Raw genomic sequence first — 24,866 nt, 5'->3', positions numbered from 1 at the left:
AGAATCACCTCTCAGAAGTCTGTATGATACTAAGAAAAGAGACAGAACTTTGAGGCGATCAATGGATGACATTGTGTTTATTTCCTATACTCTTTAGGAAACTTTATGGATGTTCCAGTTGCTGCCTATGTCTGGTCAAATACACACTGAAGGGGCATTATACTCTATGATGGGTGTGAAGATGGCCGAGTGCAGTAATACATGACCACTATGGCCCTAGATGCCATGCCTTACTTAGAAGTTGAGCAACAAAGAAGGATTTTTCTTACTACCTTGGACACATGCTGGTAGAAGGCTAGGTTACTATATACATGAATTCCCAGATCACTGAATAGTTAATTAACTTTTAGGGGTATTTTACTGATGATGAAGTTACCCGGAATGGCCAACTTCTAAAAAGGTACTATAATGTATTTCTTGGTATTGAGTTTTAAGCCATGGCTTTGGCACCAGAAGTGTGTCTGTGTTAGAACTTCATGAAGAGTGTTTTCATCTTTGAGGCATTCAATGATTGTGCCCAGCTTGCAATCAGAGTTTTTGACATTGCAGAAGTAGATGCCAAAGGGGACTGCGCCCAGAACCCCAACGGACTCCACTGGTATCCTGTTTCTTTGTAGAGGTGGCTTCATCAATCCTAACCTTTTGGGTCCTATCAGTGAGCCAGCTAGCCTAGTCAGCATGTTATCAAGGGGTTTATGCCTAGTTCTGTACGTTTGCTGACAATGCCCAAGTAGGGTACTGTATCAAATGCTTTGGCCAGATCTAAGTTGTCAGTTTACACCAGTTTCTCCTCATCCATTGCCTTAGTTACCTTTTCAAAGAAATCTACTAGGTTCAGTAAACAAGAACTTCCTTTGACAAAGCCAAGCTGGGATTGATCCAGTGTCTGGAGTTCTACTATTGCCTTGTTGATAATTTCCATGATAATTGTTTCCATGGCTTTGCAAATAAGACAAGTCAGACTAATGCAGTTTCTAGGATCTGTTAAAGGTCCTCTCTTATGAAGAGGGATGACCGTTGCAGTCCTCCATTCTCATAGCAAAAAATCTAGTTTTAGGACTATATTTAAATAGTGACTCCAGAGGGTCCTGTTAAGTTCTATTTTAGAATGTTCAGAAGGCATCCTGGGATGTTATCAGAGACCATCGAGTCTCTGTTTTGGCCTTAGTGAGTGTAGCCAGTATGTACTCCTAGTTATATTTGGAGGAGTTATGTCTGACAGTAGTTCTTGGGGATGGTTTGGGAAGAGACAGGGTAAAGTTGGAACTGAATTTATCTGCTAACAGGTTCACTGTATCACCAGGCTCGGTTAATGTGGCACCATTAACCATCAGTTCAGCACATTGCTTATGTGCTGCCCTTGAGGTTTTGACATAGCGAAGAAAATCTTATGATAACATTTCACCAGGAAGGCTATCTTAACCTCAAAGCTGGATTTGTTTGAACTGATTAGCCTACTTAGTTGTCTATTCAGTATGATGAGAAAGTTTTAATCTTTATGGGAATTACTCTTCCTGATTTTTGCCATAACTTTTTTCCTTTTGTTGTATATCTTGTTTAATTTGGGATGCCACCAGGGTGGGCTAGTTCTGGCCTTAGTTCAGGTAAGTACAGCAGCCTCTATTGCAGCCATTGACATGGTTGTACAGAGTTTCCAAGAACAATTCAGCATAGGCTGCTTTGTTCTTCAGGTTAGGAGGGGCAATGAATTTTGACAATCCATCACTTAGTAAAAGGTAATTTACATTGGAATAGTGCTAACTGTTACTTGTTTTACTGGGATTATTAAATTGATCTTAATTTTGAAGGAGACAGCTTTATGGTCAGACATCACCAGGAAGGAGGAGACATTAGGGGGCATGCAGCATTCTTCCATATTTGTGAGTATGACACCAAGTCCGCTGGAGCCTCTAGAGGGCATAATATGTTGTTAGACACTCCTCACTCCATTGTCTTATAAAAGAAAACTGCATCAGTGGGCCCAGACAATATCCCAGGATACCTTCTAAATTAGCATGAAACATGACCTATCAGACCCTTTGGAATTGATATTTAACTGTAGCTTGTAAACAGGCTTTGTGCCTCGTGAATGGATAACAGCAACACGCATCCCTCTGCACAAAGGTGGGCCATCCACAAACCCTGGAAATTACAGACCCATGAGTCTCACAAGTATTACATGTAAAACCATGGAAAGAATTATCACGGAAATGATCAACAGTGATATGGTAAACCTCAAGACACTGGACTCAACCCAGTTTGATTTCGTGGAGGGTAGGTCGTGCCTACTCAACCTGGTGGACTTCTTTGAGAAGGTCACCAAAGCAATGGATGAGGACAAAATGGTTTACACTGCCTACCTTGACCTGGCCAAGGCATTTGGGCATTGCTGACAGACTCAAGAGGTTAGGTACAAATCCGTATATCACATAGTGTATAGCTAAGTGGCTCACAGACAGGACCCAGGAAGTTAGAATAGGGGAGTCTACCTCTACAAAGAGGCTAGTCACAAGTGGAGTCCCTCAGGGATCAGTCCTTGGATAACTCCTTTTTGGTATTTGCCGCTGAAGTCAAGGCCAATGTCAATGGTCTCTGGCTGACTAAATTTGCAGATGATTGAAAATTAGGAGTTGTCATTGAATCCCACACTGACACAAATGTTCTCCAGGAAGGGCTGACACAGACAAACAATTGGTTTCAGAGCCATGGACTAAAACTAAATGCCAAGAAATGCATAATAGAATCCTTTTAGCAGTCGTCCACCCTTGGTAACTATCATATTGACAACACACCCCTTAGAGTTGACCTAATAGTCAGGGACTTATGGACATACATAGACAGTCATCTAGCCTTTGCTATCAAGTGTCTGCAACAGTAAAGAAATAATTCTATGTTGTGCAACTTACAAACAAAGGTATGCCATCTAAGTCCAAGGAAGTCATTGCTCCACTGTATTAGGCCTTCATCAGACCTATCACTGAGTACAATGCCCCTTTTGGTATGTACCTAACCAGGCATATCCAACAATTGGAATGTCGCAGAGGTTCTTCACTAAAAGAATACAGGGCACAAGTAAAATGGCCTATGCAGACCACCTGAGGCCCTATCTCTGTATTTTGTATCCTACAGGCTTTTGAGGGAAGATCTATGCCTGGAATACAGGGCATTGTCAGACCCTACTCTGATGGACCTCTTGCATATCCACAAAACAAACAGCACCAGAATTACACATTCTAAAGACTTAAACCTTGCCTGTGATATAAACAGGACCTGCTGGAGAGACAGGTATGTATCCCAGAGACTATCCAGTCTATGAACAGGCTCCCCATCCATGTGAAGCAGAGTTCCTCCTAACTCAATTCAAGTGCAACTTGGACAAATGGATGGGGAGCGGGAAATTCATCCCTGGTTTGGCACCTATGTCTCTAATGGACACAGGCAACCTGTAAATGGCTCATCATCCAGGCCCCTGCTTGTAAATGTTTCATCTCCCGTCCCTGCTTACACTTATGATGGGTATTAGAACTTGTCAGAGATTTGGGATGCACGGCTACACTTAAAAAGGCCCTTGTGGTCAGTTAGCCTAGTAAACACCTATGAACCTATAAATAAAACAAAAAAAAAATAAATAATAAATCAAATCTTTATGACAACTGGTGTCAAAATAAAAAAATCTTTATCCATATCCACAATGCAAGAATTCATTAGTATTTTCTTTAAAATTGTTTTAAAAGCGTAACTGACATTTGTTTCTTGTCTGGATCCCTTTAATCTTTTTCATGAAAATCACAAAAACTATAAAGTATTTATGAGAATTCTGGGTAGAAAACAACATACATTGCAGCTTACTTCAAAGTTTATTGATCTTTTCCACAAAACTATTTGAAAACACAACAGTAGAGTACAGTGAGCCATCTGACAGACAAAAGTCCTCAGACGACAGAGAGGGATCTGTGATACTGACAGCAGTGAGAAGAATTGAAAATACTCTCAGTACCCACTGCTTATATGAAAATATCTCATGCACCAGTGTTGCACAAGACTTACATTGCTCCTTGCAGGAAAATGGAAGGCCGCTAATGAAGTTTATGTCTAGTAAAAAGGGAACAGAGGATGGGCAAACTTAAATGTTATGACTTACTCTTATAGTGACCCTCCCAAAAGGAGATCGAAGCTAACTGTTTTGTGGATTTAATAGTGAAGTCAATACCCTAAGGATGATAGGATAACACTGGATATGTAAAGTTGTAATAGCCCAACCACTGAGGAATAATCCAACCTGAGATAAATATCTTAGAATCTATTCAAAGCGCCAAAATCTAGCCAATTCGTCCCGGGGCTTGCTTGATAGTACGAGAGTTGAACCTGGCACAGAACCGACAACAAGAAACATCGTGGTCAGGCCTAAGCAAGGTAGACAGTAAGAGTGGAAATCTTTATGAGGTATTTGTTTCCCACACGCTATACAATTATTAACTTTTTCTGACATCGGAGGAACAAGAAAAAGATTCCCAACGGGTACTTAGCTTTGAGAAGAGAAGTAAGAACTTCGACCCATTAAACAACAAAATACGCTGTTCGAAAATCGCCAACCAACGACTTGCGAGCTGCTTTCCACCGCACAGCAAGAAAGACTGGAGAAGATGGCGTCGGCTGAGGGCTATGTACCAAAGCCGCACTGACGCCAGGGTACTAGCTTGTACAGCCGACACTGACCCAGACTTTGGGATTCTGGCCGACCTCGGGCTGCCTGCCGGCAGGAGCACCCTACAGTTATGACTGCAACAGTGAAACACGAAGAACATCTGCAGACTACATAATGTGTTTTACTTCAAAACAGTCAGTTAACCTAATTATGACTACATATGGCAGTAACCATGTACATGTGTAGCCAATTAGTGATGTAAGAAATATATGAAAAAAATCATTACATTCTGAGATCAGTTTCTAGGATGCAGCACAACCTTTTGTAGGAATAACATCTGAAAACACTGTTGGTTTTACAATAAACAACTTTCATTCCAGATATTGAGGGAATCTGGTGCATTTTATAGAATGAAAGTTGTTCAGTTCATAAGGTATTTTAGTATGCTAATAAATCAAGTCTTAAAATTTAATGACCTCATCCATAACTCCATAACAAATGCTAACAGCATAGATGGACTCTGCTAGCATTGAAGAATAAACCACTGACTATGACCCAGGTGACTATAGCTGGATTAGCAGTTTGGGCAGCTTGCTTGAGGAGGGAAAGGACTAAACATTCTTTGCCCATTCAACGCTCTCAGGGAGGACGGGCACTGTGCAGGTACAGAGGTACATACATTGCAAGCTTTCTCCAGCTGAGACGTATGGATGAATGCCTGATCTGTGGAAGCAAGGGTATGTGCGAGACTTGTGAGTGTCACTCCAGCACTAAGCCTCACTACATGTCACACATGAATACCTACTGGGCACCTGCAGAAATAGGATTTAAGCAAAAATACTAATGGGGGTGGGGGAGGAATGATGCAGTCTTACCCCCCCCCTTTACTTGGGAAGGCATGGTTGATGTAGTACTTGTGGCAGACATTTTTCTGCAGCCCCAGTCGTAACCAGGGCTCAGAAATCTTGCAAGGTTAGGTGGATGAGCAAAACAGAGAGTGCCCTGCCAATAGAAGCTTGAGGTGAAAGTATTCTCTAAACCGCACCAAGAAGGTGCTGGCACACAGTGAGTGAGGAGGGCTATAACTGACAGGCTGCAGTCGTAGTCTCCATGCTTATTCTCCTCTCATGTTAGATCCATCACCAATGGGGTGAGAGCCAGCAACTTCAGCCAAGAGGCTTACAGTATATTTCTGCATTATGCTGAAATGTTGTTAGGGATAGCGCTATAATCAATAAACAGTCACATTATGAACAGTATGACTACTTGGTAAAAAGGTGGATCTAAAATGGGATAGGATTTTCCACTCCCGAAATTTGCCTGGAACTGAAATGATCACAGGCAGTATCAATATGGATACCAATCAAATTGCTAACATATAAAAGGAAACGTGTACAGCACTCAAAAGACCAATAAACTCCACCGAAGTGCAGTAGCCCAAAGGAACACTCGATGCTTCTGTAAAACTTTTAATATCACACAGAAATATACACGTTAACGCGTTTAAATACACAACACTCTCATGCGTTTTCATCCATAAAAATGGACTTCATCAGACAACCATTGATGTTTAATTACCCATTTATATATCCACACTCATTAAACTTGATCCAATAAAAACTTTAAAAACTATTTGAATGTGCAAATCAGCCTTACTCATCCCTCATGAATATTAAATGAATATCCACATTTAATCCATACAAAGAAACTTTAAAAACTTTTTTTAAAAAACTTTTAAATGATCTCCTGACAACATTGCAATAAATATAAATAATAAATATATAAAAACTACATTCAATTCATTTGTCAATATATAATATTAATTTCTAAATATATTTAAGAAATAGTGTAATATATATTAAACTTATAATAATTAAATGTTTAAAACCAGGCTAACATTGCCCCCTAGTGATGAAACCTAGTATAGTTCTTATATTTTGTTTGCTTTCAGTTTTAATAGGGAGACAATGCTTAGGAAATCATTTAATCCAGGCTTTTTTCCTGCTTCCAAGTATATCTGCCACCACAATTCCCTACTCTCTAGGATTTCCTCCCATATACCACCCCTAACATCTTTTTGAACCTGCTGAAGGACAAAAAAATGAAAACTACATCCTTTGCAAACCTTACTATGTCTAAAGAGAGCATTTGTCTCTTTTTCTCTCAGAATGTCATAGGAATGTTCATACATTCTTTTCCTCAACTCCCTTTCTGTTTTTCCTACATAGTAGGAAGCACATTGGTCACAAGATACACCACCCCTTTTGTCTCACAGTTATAAAAGCTCTTGCTTTTTATCAATAAATTTCTACTTTCTAGAAATATTTCACTCTTGTTATTAATAAAGGAACATTGCCTACACCTCCCACACTTAAATGTTCCAAGCCTTTTGTTATTCGTGTGTGGTCTGTTCATGTTCCTTTTCTCTAATAAATTCTTTATACTTTTTGAGTTTCTATAAGTAATCTTTGGTCTAATATTACTAATTTCCACTATATCTGAGAGGGCTACAAATTTGTTCCACTCTTTATCTAGTGTGTCTCTCAAACTGTGATTATATCTGTTGAATTCCACTATCAAATTTCTTTGAAAGGGTTCATCCTTAACTTCAACCTTACTTTGTCCTTCTGCAATAGTCAAAAAATCACTCAAACCCAATATAGGTTGAAATCTATCACCTCTCCCTTCTTCCACCTCTGTTCTTATATTGGTCACAAACATTCTGGGGTACCCCCTGTCCAGAAACATACTTTCAAGTTTATTACATTCCATGTCAAAATCTGAATTGAGGCTGGTCATTCTCGACCCCCTCACAAATTGTCCCTTTACTATGTTTCTTTTGCAGTGCAGGGGGTGAGCACTGTCAAAGTGTAAATATGAATTAACATATGTCTTTTTCCTAAACACTTTAGACTCATATTTCTGTTCAGTTCTATTTTTGACAATTTCTATGTCCAAATAATGTAGTACCTCAGAACTGATATTATATGTACATTTTAAAAAATCAGTAGTGTGACCAATATAATCCAAAAACTCTAAGAACCTATTGTATCCACCCATCCAAAAAATTACTATTTCGTCAAGGAATCTCAGATACAATAACCATTCTTTGTTGTAATCAGAATGTATCACATGACTCTCTTCCCATCTGGACAACACTATGTTTGCGTATGTAGGCGCACACGCTGCCCCCATGGAAACTCCTTCCTTGTCAGGAGATCATTTAAAAGTTATTTAAAAAAAGTTTTTAAAGTTTCTTTGTATGGATTAAATGTGGATATTCATTTAATATTCATGAGGGATGAGTAAGGCTGATTTGCACATTCAAATAGTTTTTAAAGTTTTTATTGGATCAAGTTTAATGAGTGTGGATATATAAATGGGTAATTAAACATCAATGGTTGTCTGATGAAGTCCATTTTTATGGATGAAAACGCATGAGAGTGTTGTGTATTTAAACGCGTTAACGTGTATATTTCTGTGTGATATTAAAAGTTTTACAGAAGCATCGAGTGTTCCTTTGGGCTACTGCACTTCGGTGGAGCAAATTGCTAACATGTTAACTGGCACAACACCTGTTAGGAGAATTTTGATACTTTAGATGACAACTTCACATTTCTTGTTTTGGAAAGGCATCTGAAAGGAAGTACCTTACTCTGTTAACAGCACTGGAGCTGGATGATGTAAACTTTTTAAGCTGTTCTTGGTTGCCCCCAAGAAGATTTTCCATCCTCTTGGTAAACTGAACTTTCTGGAATAATATGGGTGCATAGGAGTATACTTGGCTAACAACTACTAGGCCCTCATAAGCCTAGCTGCAAAATCCAAATGTGAGCCACAATTTTAGTTTATGTAGGGAGTGATGCTTCTGTTCATCAGAAACATAGGTGCCAGAGCAGGGGTGAATTTCTGATTACTCATCCATTGGTCCAAGTTGTGCTTAAACAGGGTTAGGGAGGAACTCTGCTTCACATGGATAGGGAGCCTGTTCCAGAGAATAGGAATTCTGTGAGAAACATCAAACTCTCCAATGTCCTACTTATATTATAAGCAAACTTTAGGTATTTTGATCTAGTAGTTCTGATGCTGTTTGTTTTCTGAATGTGCAAAAGGTTAATCAAAACAGGGTCAAGGAATGCTTTGTTTGCCAGGCAAGAATCACCTCTCAGAAGTCTGTATGATACTAAGAAAAGAGACAGAACTTTGAGGCGATCAATGGATGACATTGTGTTTATTTCCTATACTCTTTAGGAAACTTTATGGATGTTCCAGTTGCTGCCTATGTCTGGTCAAATACACACTGAAGGGGCATTATACTCTATGATGGGTGTGAAGAGGGCCGAGTGCAGTAATACATGACCACTATGGCCCTAGATGCCATGCCTTACTTAGAAGTTGAGCAACAAAGAAGGATTTTTCTTACTACCTTGGACACATGCTGGTAGAAGGCTAGGTTACTATATACATGAATTCCCAGATCACTGAATAGTTAATTAACTTTTAGGGGTATTTTACTGATGATGAAGTTACCCGGAATGGCCAACTTCTAAAAAGGTACTATAATGCATTTCTTGGTATTGAGTTTTAAGCCATGGCTTTGGCACCAGAAGTGTGTCTGTGTTAGAACTTCATGAAGAGTGTTCTCATCTTTGAGGCATTCAATGATTGTGCCCAGCTTGCAATCAGAGTTTTTGACATTGCAGAAGTAGATGCCAAAGGGGACTGCGCCCAGAACCCCAACGGACTCCACTGGTATCCTGTTTCTTTGTAGAGGTGGCTTCATCAATCCTAACCTTTTGGGTCCTATCAGTGAGCCAGCTAGCCTAGTCAGCATGTTATCAAGGGGTTTATGCCTAGTTCTGTACGTTTGCTGACAATGCCCAAGTAGGGTACTGTATCAAATGCTTTGGCCAGATCTAAGTTGTCAGTTTACACCAGTTTCTCCTCATCCATTGCCTTAGTTACCTTTTCAAAGAAATCTACTAGGTTCAGTAAACAAGAACTTCCTTTGACAAAGCCAAGCTGGGATTGATCCAGTGTCTGGAGTTCTACTATTGCCTTGTTGATAATTTCCATGATAATTGTTTCCATGGCTTTGCAAATAAGACAAGTCAGACTAATGCAGTTTCTAGGGTCTGTTAAAGGTCCTCTCTTATGAAGAGGGATGACCGTTGCAGTCCTCCATTCTCATAGCAAAAAATCTAGTTTTAGGACTATATTTAAATAGTGACTCCAGAGGGTCCTGTTAAGTTCTATTTTAGAATGTTCAGAAGGCATCCTGGGATGTTATCAGAGACCATCGAGTCTCTGTTTTGGCCTTAGAGAGTGTAGCCAGTATGTACTCCCTAGTTATATTTGGAGGAGTTATGTCTGACAGTAGTTCTTGGGGGATGGTTTGGGAAGAGACAGGGTAAAGTTGGAACTGAATTTATCTGCTAACAGGTTCACTGTATCACCAGGCTCGGTTAATGTGGCACCATTAACCATCAGTTCAGCACATTGCTTATGTGCTGCCCTTGAGGTTTTTGACATAGCCGAAGAAAATCTTATGATAACATTTCACCAGGAAGGCTATCTTAACCTCAAAGCTGGATTTGTTTGAACTGATTAGCCTACTTAGTTGTCTATTCAGTATGATGAGAAAGTTTTAATCTTTATGGGAATTACTCTTCCTGATTTTTGCCATAACTTTTTTCCTTTTGTTGTATATCTTGTTTAATTTGGGATGCCACCAGGGTGGGCTAGTTCTGGCCTTAGTTCAGGTAAGTACAGCAGCCTCTATTGCAGCCATTGACATGGTTGTACAGAGTTTCCAAGAACAATTCAGCATAGGCTGCTTTGTTCTTCAGGTTAGGAGGGGCAATGAATTTTGACAATCCATCACTTAGTAAAAGGTAATTTACATTGGAATAGTGCTAACTGTTACTTGTTTTACTGGGATTATTAAATTGATCTTAATTTTGAAGGAGACAGCTTTATGGTCAGACATCACCAGGGAAGGAGGAGACATTAGGGGGCATGCAGCATTCTTCCATATTTGTGAGTATGACACCAAGTCCGCTGGAGCCTCTAGAGGGCATAATATGTTGTTAGACACTCCTCACTCCATTGTCTTATAAAAGAACACTGCATCAGTGGGCCCAGACAATATCCCAGGATACCTTCTAAATTAGCATGAAACATGACCTATCAGACCCTTTGGAATTGATATTTAACTGTAGCTTGTAAACAGGCTTTGTGCCTCGTGAATGGATAACAGCAACACGCATCCCTCTGCACAAAGGTGGGCCATCCACAAACCCTGGAAATTACAGACCCATGAGTCTCACAAGTATTACATGTAAAACCATGGAAAGAATTATCACGGAAATGATCAACAGTGATATGGTAAACCTCAAGACACTGGACTCAACCCAGTTTGATTTCGTGGAGGGTAGGTCGTGCCTACTCAACCTGGTGGACTTCTTTGAGAAGGTCACCAAAGCAATGGATGAGGACAAAATGGTTTACACTGCCTACCTTGACCTGGCCAAGGCATTTGGGCATTGCTGACAGACTCAAGAGGTTAGGTACAAATCCGTATATCACATAGTGTATAGCTAAGTGGCTCACAGACAGGACCCAGGAAGTTAGAATAGGGGAGTCTACCTCTACAAAGAGGCTAGTCACAAGTGGAGTCCCTCAGGGATCAGTCCTTGGATAACTCCTTTTTGGTATTTACTTCGCTGAAGTCAAGGCCAATGTCAATGGTCTCTGGCTGACTAAATTTGCAGATGATTGAAAATTAGGAGTTGTCATTGAATCCCACACTGACACAAATGTTCTCCAGGAAGGGCTGACACAGACAAACAATTGGTTTCAGAGCCATGGACTAAAACTAAATGCCAAGAAATGCATAATAGAATCCTTTTAGCAGTCGTCCACCCTTGGTAACTATCATATTGACAACACACCCCTTAGAGTTGACCTAATAGTCAGGGACTTATGGACATACATAGACAGTCATCTAGCCTTTGCTATCAAGTGTCTGCAACAGTAAAGAAATAATTCTATGTTGTGCAACTTACAAACAAAGGTATGCCATCTAAGTCCAAGGAAGTCATTGCTCCACTGTATTCGGCCTTCATCAGACCTATCACTGAGTACAATGCCCCTTTTGGTATGTACCTAACCAGGCATATCCAACAATTGGAATGTCCGCAGAGGTTCTTCACTAAAAGAATACAGGGCACAAGTAAAATGGCCTATGCAGACCACCTCGAGGCCCTATCTCTGTATTTTGTATCCTACAGGCTTTTGAGGGAAGATCTATGCCTGGAATACAGGGCATTGTCAGACCCTACTCTGATGGACCTCTTGCATATCCACAAAACAAACAGCACCAGAATTACACATTCTAAAGACTTAAACCTTGCCTGTGATATAAACAGGACCTGCTGGAGAGACAGGTATGTATCCCAGAGACTATCCAGTCTATGAACAGGCTCCCCATCCATGTGAAGCAGAGTTCCTCCCTAACTCAATTCAAGTGCAACTTGGACAAATGGATGGGGAACGGGAAATTCATCCCTGGTTTGGCACCTATGTCTCTAATGGACACAGGCAACCTGTAAATGGCTCATCATCCAGGCCCCTGCTTGTAAATGTTTCATCTCCCACGTCCCTGCTTACACTTATGATGGGTATTAGAACTTGTCAGAGATTTGGGATGCACGGCTACACTTAAAAAGGCCCTTGTGGTCGTTAGCCTAGTAAACACCTATGAACCTATAAATAAAACAAAAAAAAATAAATAATAAATCAAATCTTTATGACAACTGGTGTCAAAATAAAAAAAAAATCTTTATCCATATCCACAATGCAAGAATTCATTAGTATTTTCTTTAAAATTGTTTTTAAAACGTAACTGACATTTGTTTCTTGTCTGGATCCCTTTAATCTTTTTCATGAAAAATCACAAAAACTATAAAGTATTTATGAGAATTCTGGTGAAAACAACATACATTGCAGCTTACTTCAAAGTTTATTGATCTTTTCCACAAAACTATTTGAAAACACAACAGTAGAGTACAGTGCGCCATCTGACAGACAAAAGTCCTCAGACGACAGAGAGGGATCTGTGATACTGACAGCAGTGAGAAGAATTGAAAATACTCTCAGTACCCACTGCTTATATGAAAATATCTCATGCACCAGTGTTGCACAAGACTTACATTGCTCCTTGCAGGAAAATGGAAGGCCGCTAATGAAGTTTATGTCTAGAAAAAAGGGAACAGAGGATGGGCAAACTTAAATGTTATGACTTACTCTTACAGTGACCCTCCCAAAAGGAGATCGAAGCTAACTGTTTTGTGGATTTAATAGTGAAGTCAATACCTAAGGATGATAGGATAACACTGGATATGTAAAAAGTTGTAATAGCCCAACCACTGAGGAATAATCCAACCTGAGATAAATATCTTAGAATCTATTCAAATAAAATGTACACCTTTCTTTTAAGGATGACTCTGCCAAAGTGGAAATGTTAAATTTCTTTAGCTCAAACTGCAGGATAAAAAATCTACAAATTTATCAGTGCTGAAGTCTCTAGGCTGAATCATAACCTAGACAGTTATCTGTGTCACAAAACTGTACGGCAAGACAACACTAAGTAAGCTCAGTAAAAAAATGAAGAATATACTCAAAAGAGATGGTTTTGTCACCCAAGTTATCCCAAAGTTATGGAAGCAGCAAGTCTAACAATGCAGGAATAAGGTGTCGGAGTCTGTAAATGGACTCAAGCTTGTTGTAAGGCTGGCTGGGGATGATAAGGCCAACAGCCACCTGTTCTAGTCCAGGAGGAGGATATAGGGAATCCTAATGCCTGTGCTACCTCTAGTGGGGATAAGGAGCCCCATACATCATCTCAGGTCAAAGCAGGAGGCAGTGATGATGACCTGGCATCACTACTGTAGCTGCTGCCACAGCTAAAGTGATTAATCAGCTGCCATAAGAATGATGGCTCCCAGTCTCAATGTCCTCACCCCACTGTTGGTCCCTGGGCCTAGTAGTGTGTTAACACTGAGGCCAACTCTCCAAGGTGTCAGGGGATCCATCTATGTGAACAATCACATCTAGGGTATCTGGTAGGAACAATTGGAGGAACCAGGGATGGGTGAGCTGGGATGTTGAGCAGAAAAGCTTGAACATGAGTGATATTAGGGAAGTGCATAAAAAAGTTAGGGAATATGTTATCAACTTTTCCGTGTTGTTTTTGCACCATAATTGAATTTAAACAAAATTTAGATAAATGGGTCAAGATCAAAGAAATTCTGCCATAACATGATCCAGTCTGTGTTCACTGATAGGCCCCACAACACAGTTAAAAGTTAACTTATTTTCCTATAAATTTAAATAAGTTACTTTTGTCCACTTCCAAAAGCTCAACAATCACTATGACAAATTGCTGTTGTGTTGCCTGTATTTATTTGCAGATGACCTGTAATTAAGAAGTCCTGGAAAGCTGTAGTACCTCTTGTGTACTGCTTTCATTCCTTTCAGGCTGATGTGTAGAAATCTTTCTTTCAAAACCAGTTGACTTGTACTAAAAGGTTGCTGAACTGGCCTGCCCTAGAAAAATCCAGAGTCTGCATTCAGCTTTTGCACTACAGTCAGAGGATTCAGAGGCATTGCTCGGTTAAGTTATAAGTATCTGTCTACACAGAAGCTCCTACATGAGTAAATGAGGAAGGGAAACCATTGTCCCTAGGGCGTTTAATGCCTGGCTCCAAACATTTTGAGGAACCATTGAATTCTCATGTGGAATCTTGCATAAAATGGATTAGAAGAATGCATATGTCCTTGGGTCTTAAGTATTATCATGCTGTAGTTTGCTGCAGCTGTGAAACGCCTGTCACAATGTTTTGGAGTTCTAGTAGGTTGCCTTGGTGAAAGATTATTTTAATTCAAATAGAATTTTATGACTACACCCAGAAAAGGCATTGATGCTGGAAGGGTCGATAATGACTTCTTATAATTTATTTTGATTCCAAAGACTGTCAAGCCAATGTGCTGAGGTTACAGTTCTTGACAGTGGGCAACCACCACACAGTGATCTAGATAAGGTAAGATAATTATATTTATTTTCATACTATGAGCAAACACACTGCAACTAAATATCTGATAAATATTCTAGGGATTCTGGATAACTCAAATGGCAGAAGTGAGAAGTGAAGCTGATGATCTGACACCTTAGAATTTTATGTGGGATGTCCTTATTCAGATATGTAGATAACCATCTTCCATGTCCAGTATTGCAGTACAATGCCTCTTTTCTATAAACAGCAGCTGTGACTTCAGGGTTACAATTCTGAAATTCCAGTCCGACAAATCCAATAATGTTTTCAATGCGCTATTCTTTTCAGAAACTAGAGAGAGACCAAAGAACTAGACTTGACATTTATGTCTGCTAGTTAGTGAAGAAGATTAAGGCTTTGAGCTGTTAATCAGCGTCTTCCTGTAGCCCAGGGTACAGGATTCCCTTCCATCTCCACATGCCTACTGTGTGACCTTGAGCAAGTCACTTAACTAGACAGCACTTGCAGATAGCCCCTGAAAAGGATCATTTGTGTCAAGTGGTCTTACATGCATAACAAAAATATAACACAAATAAATATGGTTGGGGCAGGCACCCAATGAGCTGCCTTTTTAATAAACAGCTAGCCCATCAGCTGTGAGGTCTAAGCTATTGGTCTGCACTCTTGCGCTACAGGTTGTACTTAATTGCATGAGGTATTCAGATGCTAATAGGTTAACTGTTTCTGAAAGTTTTTTTTCCAGAAGCAAAAGGTGTGGGAGAGAAGATTAAGTGTTTAGTCATTTCATATTTTATTAGTACTTCACTTTCTTTTTACAGATTGACATTATTTTCATCTTCACTATTGAGCTACTGGTTAGGGGATTATTTATGACAAGGAAGGTCTCCTGTTAGTAACAAATTATTTGAAATTAAGGACTAAATAGTGCAGTCAGTTTCTCTGACTGAAGAGCTTGTCTTGTCCTCCCTTCCTCTTTCATTAACTACACTGTCTGTTGGTTGCTCAAAGAATACTTCTCTAATAACAGAAGCATCCTTTAGGGCGGCCACGGTGGTGCAGTGGTTAGCATTGCCGCCTCACAGCAAGAGGTTCTCCAGTTTGATCCTCGGCTGGGGTGCCTTCTGTGCGGAGTCTGCATGTCCTCCCTGTGGTTGCGTGGGTTTCCTCCGGGTGCTCCGGTTTCCTCCCACATCCCAAAGACATGCTGCAGGTGGATTGGACGCTCTAAATTGGCCCTAGGTGTGCATGTGTGTGTGCCTTCTGTGGAAGGTTGGGCGCCGGGCTGGCAACTCGACACTGTAAAACTCCACTGCCAATCACTGTGCAGACAAGGTGATCCGCTGTGGCGACCCCTAACCGGGAAAAAGCCGAAAGAAGAAGAAGAAGAAGAACAGAAGCATCCTTTAAAAATGCTTATTTGTGGGTACTTGTCAGTTCTTAGCCATACTTACCTTTTCATTATCGCACCAGACAAGGTGTCCTTGATACCAGGCTGAGCCTAAAATTGGTCAGTACTGGTCAGTGCAATTCCCCAGGAAACATACACATATATATGTGTGTGTGTGTGTGTATATATAATACTGCATCTACAGAATCACATGCATATATTAGTGAGTGTGATACCATGTTATGTGTATTGGCAGCAAATCTCTCCAGTTTTTCTTTTACTTGTGAGTCAGTCATTTTTGTAGTATTTGCTGCACTTGATTTAGCACACTGCTTTGTTAAGAACACGTGTGCGCTAAAGCATTTTAAACACTTAAGGCCAGTGTAGTGCAGGTATAGAACTTTCTAATAACTTTTGAGTCCCTGTCAATAGACAGTGATGCTAAAGGAATTGACCTGTTACTCATGTAGCAAACAGATCTGGTTGAAGGATCTATCTTTAAGTTATTATAAAGATCATGCCTTTCTTTAGGAAGTTAGTGCATTCCCTCTGCTCTTTTTAGTGATAAGTGTTAGGGTGGACATTATCACTAATGGCACCCAATAAAGGACAGTTTTTTCTTATCTGCAGTTCTAGTAGTTCTATCATTTCTGAGCAACTCTTTGTATGAAAAGAGAGTTCTGCATAAGGCCAATTAAAAAATTCTTCCACATAATTTAGTATTTCAATAAAGGTAATATCCTCAGGTGGGGAACTACTAGAAAGTACCATCATTGTCGGAGTCAAGGGATTTGATCTTAGACATCCTAAGGGATGCACAAGTCTGTGAGGAAGAATTATCACTGTCTATGTCAGCAGACTCGCCTTTATCTCAAGAAAGGGGAGCCAGGACACAGCTCCATGGAATACAGGGGGTAAAGCCTTGACCACAGCACAGGTGAAATGAGTCTGAATAGCAGCTTTGGTACCTAAAGGAGCTGACTGGGGACAATGGGACTGAGTGACCACTGCACAATTGCCAGTCCTGGGGAAAGGAAGGCAGTTCTGACTCATCACATGGGTAACATGTGGTGGGAGTACGAGGTGCTCCACCCCAAGAAGCTTGAGCCCAGCAAGCCTGTCCTGTCATGTGGAAGTTATACAGTAAGTCAAAGAAAATTCACAGTGCAAAGGCATGCTATTCTTTGGATAACACACACAGTGAAGCTCAAAAGATCCTCCTCAGGGCAGGGGAGTGATCTGCCAGGGGAGATGGTAAGCCTTCTCACAGGACCAGTAAGTTGGCCTACCATCTGAGGAGCAAATTAGTTCATTTGGATTCCCAGGAGGAAAACATAGGCTTAGCCTATGGATTTCCAGCTTCCACTACCTCGGAACCTTAGGGCCAACTTAGTGAAGGTAAAGGAGGCATCAGGCTTGGTCCGGATGGAGGAATAAATTTAAAAAAAGGAAGAAAGAAAGAGACAAGAGGTTCCCTTTCTTTCCGCGTTGACATGTGCTTGCACAAGCAGAACACATTACTTTAACATCAGAATATCTGTAGCAGGACAGAATAGTAATTAATAAAAAGATCTGAATGATTTGGTAACTGATATCAATAATACCTGAGTATTTCCAGTACTGGCCAGTATGACTAGTAAAGCTAATTAGCAAGAATCTGTGTTCCTCTAACAATACCGTGGCAATTACTATGCCAGGTTTATTGTTTTTCATCAGTACACTCAGTAATAAGCATGTCATGGTGAAAAATGAAACAGTGGTTCAGACAAACTGCAACTACTCCTGGTTGTTTGAAAGTCAGTGCAATGCACTATACTTTACAGTTTTACATTATTATGCTCAGTATTAAACCTGTCAGGATGACTGATGGGGTGGTCTATTTTGTCTGTAAAGGTAAAGAATCTCTTGGCAGTGTCAAAACCTACAGAATGTGTTTCGTTTTTTTTAAACTAAGCTGTCTTTTGTTTTCATTCTTTTGTTTTCTTCAGTTGGCCCACTGTAATTGTGCCTGGCATGCCATTCACAGTTAAACTGCATGAAAATTAGGCTGGCATGGTGGACCTTTGAGGAAAGGTGTGAAGTACACCTCCTTTCCTATCAGTAACAGCAACCTGTCCATGTTGTTACTGCTGTAGGCATCAGTCTAAATGGGAATCAAGGGAACAGGACTGACAGCATGGATCCATGCCAGTATGTGTGAATGAGCGTCTATATTCTACTGTCTATAGACAGATCATCATATGTGGACATTTCTTTTTTATTTTACAGATGCAAAGTTGCATACTTGCTTTTTGAGTCAACAGTTCAATAATGCAAAGCAAAACATTCTGTGGTTGCATTAAACTGAAGCTAACGAGATATAAAATCAGCATTACAATGGAAGGTATGCAGTATCAGTATTACAAAGTTTTCTGCGCTGTTCAAGTACACAGCACAACACATCCCATGGCGTGTACAAAATCATCTGTGTAACCTAAAACATGCCATGCCAGTATTAAGGTAAATTCAGTTCAGTTGTTCAGGTGCACAGAGTACAGCATCCTGTGGCACTATTAAAAAGTTAAACTGTCATTTGTTTTTATTCTTTTATTTTCTTCAGTAGGCCCAATATGAGCCATGACAAACAGCAGGTTTCATGTATCAGTCTACAAACAACTACATCTATAACAGGTAAGTTGGTGTGAAAGATACTTGGCACATATTCTCACTATTATAAATACAGCATATGCTGTATATAGCCTAATGTATCAACTTTGTCACACATTGTATGCAAAGTAATTATTGCCGGAGCATTTCACCCCCCCCCCCCAAACCTTGCTGAAAATGGGCACTGCCCAACTGGATTACCCAGTTAACAAAGACAGGCATACTTAGACACACACATAACTCTTTTCAAATATACAACATACAATTTGCTTGGCAATCCCCAACCCAATGTAATACACTACCAGCAAACACTTCCAAACTAAGGCATGTCCTGGCATTATTAAGTGCACAATGCAGGCCATCCATCAACAGTATTAAACTGACTGTAAAGACCTTCAAAAGGAGCTCTGGAACCTAATAGATATCATGCCAGTATTAATATGACTCCTACACTGTGTGGTAGGAAAAAAGCATTGAACAAACTGTGGTTATATTAAACTGATTCTAAGCACTACATCATCAGTCGCACAACCTTAAACATTTCATGTCACTATTAAAGTAAATTCAGTGTTGTTCAGCTATGCATTGTGCAGCACCACATTGAGTGTAAAATGCTGCAGAATCAGCTATTCAATCTAGGCCATCCTCTGTTCGTATTAAACAGAGCACCTATGCAACATACGTCTTACAACACTATTAAACTCAGTCCAATGCACTATGAAAGTAACACCACAAAGCAATAACTTCTCCTGGTTGAACTAATCTGGAATATTATCTGACATTCTTGAGACCATACTGTCTAATGGCCTCGGTGGTGCAGTGGTTAGCGTTGTCACCTCACAGCAAGAGGTTCTCCCGTTCGATTCTTGGCTGGAGCACCTTCTGTCTGGAGTCTGCATGTCCTCCCCGTGGTCGAGTGATGTATAAAGACATGCAGGTAGGGTGGGTGCATGAATGGGTGTGCCTTCTTTGAATGTTGGGAGTCGGGCTGGCAACTCGGCACTGTAAAAATCCACTGCCAATCATTAGCGGACCGGAATTCCGGTGTGGTGACCCCTAACCGGGAAAAGCCGAAAGGCATTAATTACTTGAGACCATACTGTTCTAAAGACATAGCACAGACAGACAGTACTACAAACAGCAATACAAATAATATGTGGTCTGCAACTAATGCCACAAAAAAACAAAAACAAAACAACAGACTACAGTACAAACATTTATGCACCTCGAGGGTATCATTAGACTTCATGTTGCTGTTATCTTTCAAAAATGGTGTGTCCGAGAACATTGAAGATACAAGCTGGATGGCGCAGCAGAAATAAAAAGGAAGTATTAATTCAGAGCAATGGTGGTTGTCAACCACATATATAAAGAAGTAATATAATCAAAACAATAACAAAAAACAAAAACACATTGGGAAAATCTACTGCATTTCTCATGAGAGATGGGAAAAAACAAAAACAAATCTGCAGCTTATACAGTATCCAATCCTTACTTTGCATGAAAATATTTGTTGCAAAATATTAATGATTCTGGCACAGACTTCAATGATGAATTTCTGTGAAAGAACATTATGCAGACACCTCTAATATTACAGTTCTCTGAAAGTTGTGAAGAAATAACCTGAACAAGAAAATGTATCACTGACTGCTGACTAATGGCACATCTCAGGCTTCTCTTGGGCCTGGCTGTGTGAACAGCTGCTCATGCAAAGCACAGATGGGTGGCACTGTAAGGATACTGAGCCCAGAATGACAGATAAGTCAATAATAATTCAGCAGGTCAAATTCCAAAATAATTGCTTTCTGTATGAGTTACCTATTCTGGTGTAAGGCCTATCTATAAAGCAAGCTTACTCCATCACTTACACTGCGAGCAAGTCTGCTGGTATCAAGACCAATGAATAAACATGTCCTTTCCTCAGTGGCAATGGTGACCTCAGAGATAACTAAATAAAGACTGCACTGGTGCAATCTCCACATGTAGGGCACAGTCTTTTACACTCATTTGTACTGGTGTGTTTACACGGCGTGTGTAAGACTGTATGGTGTGTGTGCAGTTTCTATGTTTTTTTTTTTTTTTTTTTTTTGAGAGAACTCTGTGGATCAACACTTTGATGAATCATTTTTCACATAATCATACTATAAACTGCTGTACATCACCCAGTATAAAAGTCCACAAAGGAATTCAGTTGTATGAGGGTGATAAATACATTAGAATGGTCTTATCAACTTTCTTACCTTTTTTCTTATCTTATGTTTAGAGAGGGCTTTATCCCAGAGTATGAATGAATAAGGTATATGAATTAAGCAGTAAACATGTACTTTGATATTAAAAGAAGACTTCTGAAAAACTAAGATGCTGTTCATGGCTATTGTCATTTGAAGAACTTGTTTATTTGTTGGACACATAACAAGGTAACCACTTCAAGTTTGAAATGAAACATGCTGCAACAAATGTGTTTTGTCTAATCCACAGTTTAACAACATAATCAATGTTTCCTGCCATGTGCTTTTCACTTACTCAAAATACTGTATCTGGTAGACAGAGTGCCATCACTGCTCCTCAGGAATGCCCTGATGGGTACATGTTCACGTCTCTAATATATTGTCATTGTCTCATTAGAAGTAATCTAACTACATTATGAAAGGATTATTGTACAGATGCACTCATTCATCTGATACTTTGCTAATAGTAGTGAATAATGTCTCAGCTTCCAAGTGATATAGGATTAAAGCCAGGATCTGGCCCTAACAAATGAACACAGTGTGGTGCCAAAACATTAGCATTTACCTGTCCACCTTCCTGAACAACTTTACCTTTAACAGTAAAGCAATAAGAAAAGTATTTTTGCTTCCTTTGCCCCCCCTCCCCCCAAGCTGATAATTTGCCTCTGCCCCATATGCTACCATACTGATTGTTTATTCCCTTGGGCAATAGCCTTTTGGTCATTAATTTCCTGGGGTGAAAGTCTACCAAGCCAGTAGTGGGAACTATCATCCACTCACAGGGGATAGAAATTTTTTACTTAAACCCTACCATCTTCTGCCCAAGACTTCAGTGCTCAAAGGGGTGGAACGCAATATGTCTTTGCAATGTCCACTTGCACTTGTGTGTAAAGTAATCAACTGGCCCTATTCACAAAGACATCTCCCCCCCTTCACGTGTGATCCCCAGCCTTTGCCAGGAATTCCACCATGTACAGAGTTCCCAACTGGACACATGCCCCCCCCCCCCCGAACAGAAGCAAGTAGGCTAAAACATTTTTGAAATCCCTAGTCATACCTTCAGCAGGTGCCTGAGCCGCTATCAAATTCAGATCTCCTGGGTCATAGACAGGACTTTAGCCTCTGTGCCAGTGAAGCCACATAGAATTAGGAAGAGCATATTACAATAGCCAGTCTACATTATGTCGACCACATTAAAAAATGAACTATGAAAAAGTAAAGATGTGCATATACAGGAATAAAACTACTAACGCCCATCAAATTAATGGTTTTTTTTGTAATTTACGACACTATTTCACTCATATCCCTTTTGTGCAAATGCAAATAACTATTTCAGTTTTCAAGCACTGCCATAAAACATACAACAACCACTTTTAAGTATGTAATCTGTACTACAAGTATATACTGAAAGAACATGATTCAAACAACCCCATAAAATGTCACTTCAAATCAAGATCTCCACACAAACAAGCTCTCACACAGATCAAAGAGCTTTACCATACATCAAAAAGACTGTAATGTGTTAAATGGATACCACAGTTCATTGAAAGTAGCAAGCCTACCCTTCATTTCAAAGTGATACAAAAATATAAAACAAATGTGCATCATTTTGTTTCTTTTACATATGAGTTTTAGAAATATAAAACAAATGTATACTATGCAACTTTTTGTATGGTGTGAAGGAAATTCATCAGTAAAACAATCCATAAAAGGAACACAAGGACCTGTAATTAATTCCATTTATGTGTATTAAATTGTAGAAATCTTTTGAGTGGTGATGTCATGATTGACTTGACAGGTCTTAACAACTTCTGCATGCTACATTTTCTTTGTAACATCGAAACATTATAGCCACCATATTTTTAGTAGTATGGAATATTTTTAGGAATATGAAATATCATTCTGTAAATACATATTGCTTTGGAAAACGAATAAGACACAGTTAATAAAAAGACTTTCCATGCATGAGTAGTATTATTTTGAAACTCAATATATGATACATTAAAAGCCATAAATTTTAGGCCACATGGAAAAGTACTAAAATCATTTAATGATGGGAATACTAATCACATGTAACAACCATACCTCCAACTGTTATGACTTAGTCACGGAGCTATGATTTTGGTACTCAGATGTACCCCTGCTCATGATAGATTTACTGATTTTCCTCAAAAAGTCAGACCTGTTTATGGGAACAAATCTTAATAAATAAACTATGTATATATAAATATACCCTATCATTAATTATTTAGGATGTAATATACAATGGTCTTATGTTATGAAAATGAAAAAACTCCTCCTCTTTCAGCCACTCTGTTATAATTTTAAAGGCCACTTCTATGATTTTTGATGTTCAGAGATTGAGAGTTGCGATAGCAACAATCGGGTGAATCCCAGAGCAATTAATGCATGGTGCACACGATTCTCCCCCCAGTGTTGCAGATACTACTGCACACTTACCATTCTGAAAGAACAGATACTGGTGAACTATGAAAAGCAAATGAAAAAAGGCAGACGTATCCTGCAATAATTTGTGGAATACTTGTGAGTCCATAAAATACTGACCCATCACTGCATTCATATAAGGTGGAAGTAACTACTGGAAGATGTCTTTCAAATGAAGCAGACTGTGAGACACTGAGAAAAATGGGCTTTTGTTCATTTCAATAGGTTTCCCATAGGGGAGTATGTTGACATGCTTAAATAAAAGGCTTAGGACTGTCATAATGGTTAAGGTGTTCACCTCACAGACACAAGGTAGAGAGTTTGATTCTCACTTTTGAGGGGAATTGGCAAGGCTTAAAATGGCCCACAAAGGTAGCTAGTAATTTATTCAGACAACACAACAGATGTGACCAGGTGTTGTTTATCCTGCAGCAAAGTGGCACTTTGCTAGACTTTGTCAGTATCTCCTGTTAGACAAGCTCTTTGACCATGAAGATACAAACAGGTACTAACTAGTCAGAAACAAGTGATACCCAAGTCCACACAATCAACAGAGAAACCATGTCACACTAGGGATAAGCATATGCCTTTCACTGGAGTACTGAAGTTGTTTTAGCACCATATGGGTAACACAGCAGAGGTATTGAATCAAGCATCTGGGAGTTGCATAAATTTCACATAAAGATCAACCAAATACCCTGCTGTTATAGAATAAGTCTATGAGACTGCATACCTCTCCTGCATACTAGAGGCAAAGGCTTCACCCACAATGCAATAATGCTAATTCCCATCTGGTAAAGATGAGAATCCTTGCATTAACCTTGAACTGTTAGCATTCAAACAACTGCCAGATTCTGTGTAAAGCACCTGGAGCACACCAACACTACTAATGCAGAAACTGCATCCTTGCTCCATCTGGTCCCCATGGTTGTCAATGCCTTCATCCCCCTTCTCACCATCTGCCTTCCTACTGCAGATGGACTCTGTTCTATAACAGGTGACAGAATATTCTGACCTCTAGACCAGATTACTCATTGTTAGGATGCTGCTGCCCTGTGTCCCATAGCATTACTGTACTAGAATGCCTAGATGTTTCATGTGGACCAGTGGTAATAGTGTATCTACTACTACAGTGCCTTGAGTGGCTAGAGTCATGATGTGGAAGGATTTGAATTATAAAGTACAGCTGTGTAAAATCTTGTCATTACAGTAGATGTCCTTTCCTTCTCTGTTGCAGTGTTCTTATCGTATCGGATTCCCTGCTGTGGAAGCCCGACGTCGGCCAGTATACCAAAGCCTACTGTTGCTTTATGGTACACCAAAGGTCACATGCATGCTCCTTGCATAGCATAGGGCATAAAGGAGATGTCCAGATGTACAGTCCTTAGACGTGATTGCCCCAGTAGGAACACCAGTCTAAGGAAACCCAGGAGGTAACC

At 39.8% G+C, this 24,866-nt stretch overlaps 1 protein-coding gene across 2 annotated transcripts in view; it reads right to left on the bottom strand.

Annotated features, from left to right (window-relative positions):
- The window catches only part of CEP112 (centrosomal protein 112), a 3,283,222-nt gene that overhangs the window by 2,429,195 nt on the left and 829,161 nt on the right, over positions 1 to 24,866 (bottom strand). The gene's annotated exons all lie outside the window — the stretch shown is intronic.

Source organism: Protopterus annectens, chromosome 10.part0 (genome assembly GCF_019279795.1).
Source record: "Protopterus annectens isolate FY-2018-M chromosome 10.part0, PAN1.0, whole genome shotgun sequence".
In the NCBI taxonomy this organism is placed as follows: Eukaryota; Metazoa; Chordata; order Ceratodontiformes; family Protopteridae; genus Protopterus; species Protopterus annectens.
This window is presented reverse-complemented; position numbering and strand designations above follow the sequence as displayed.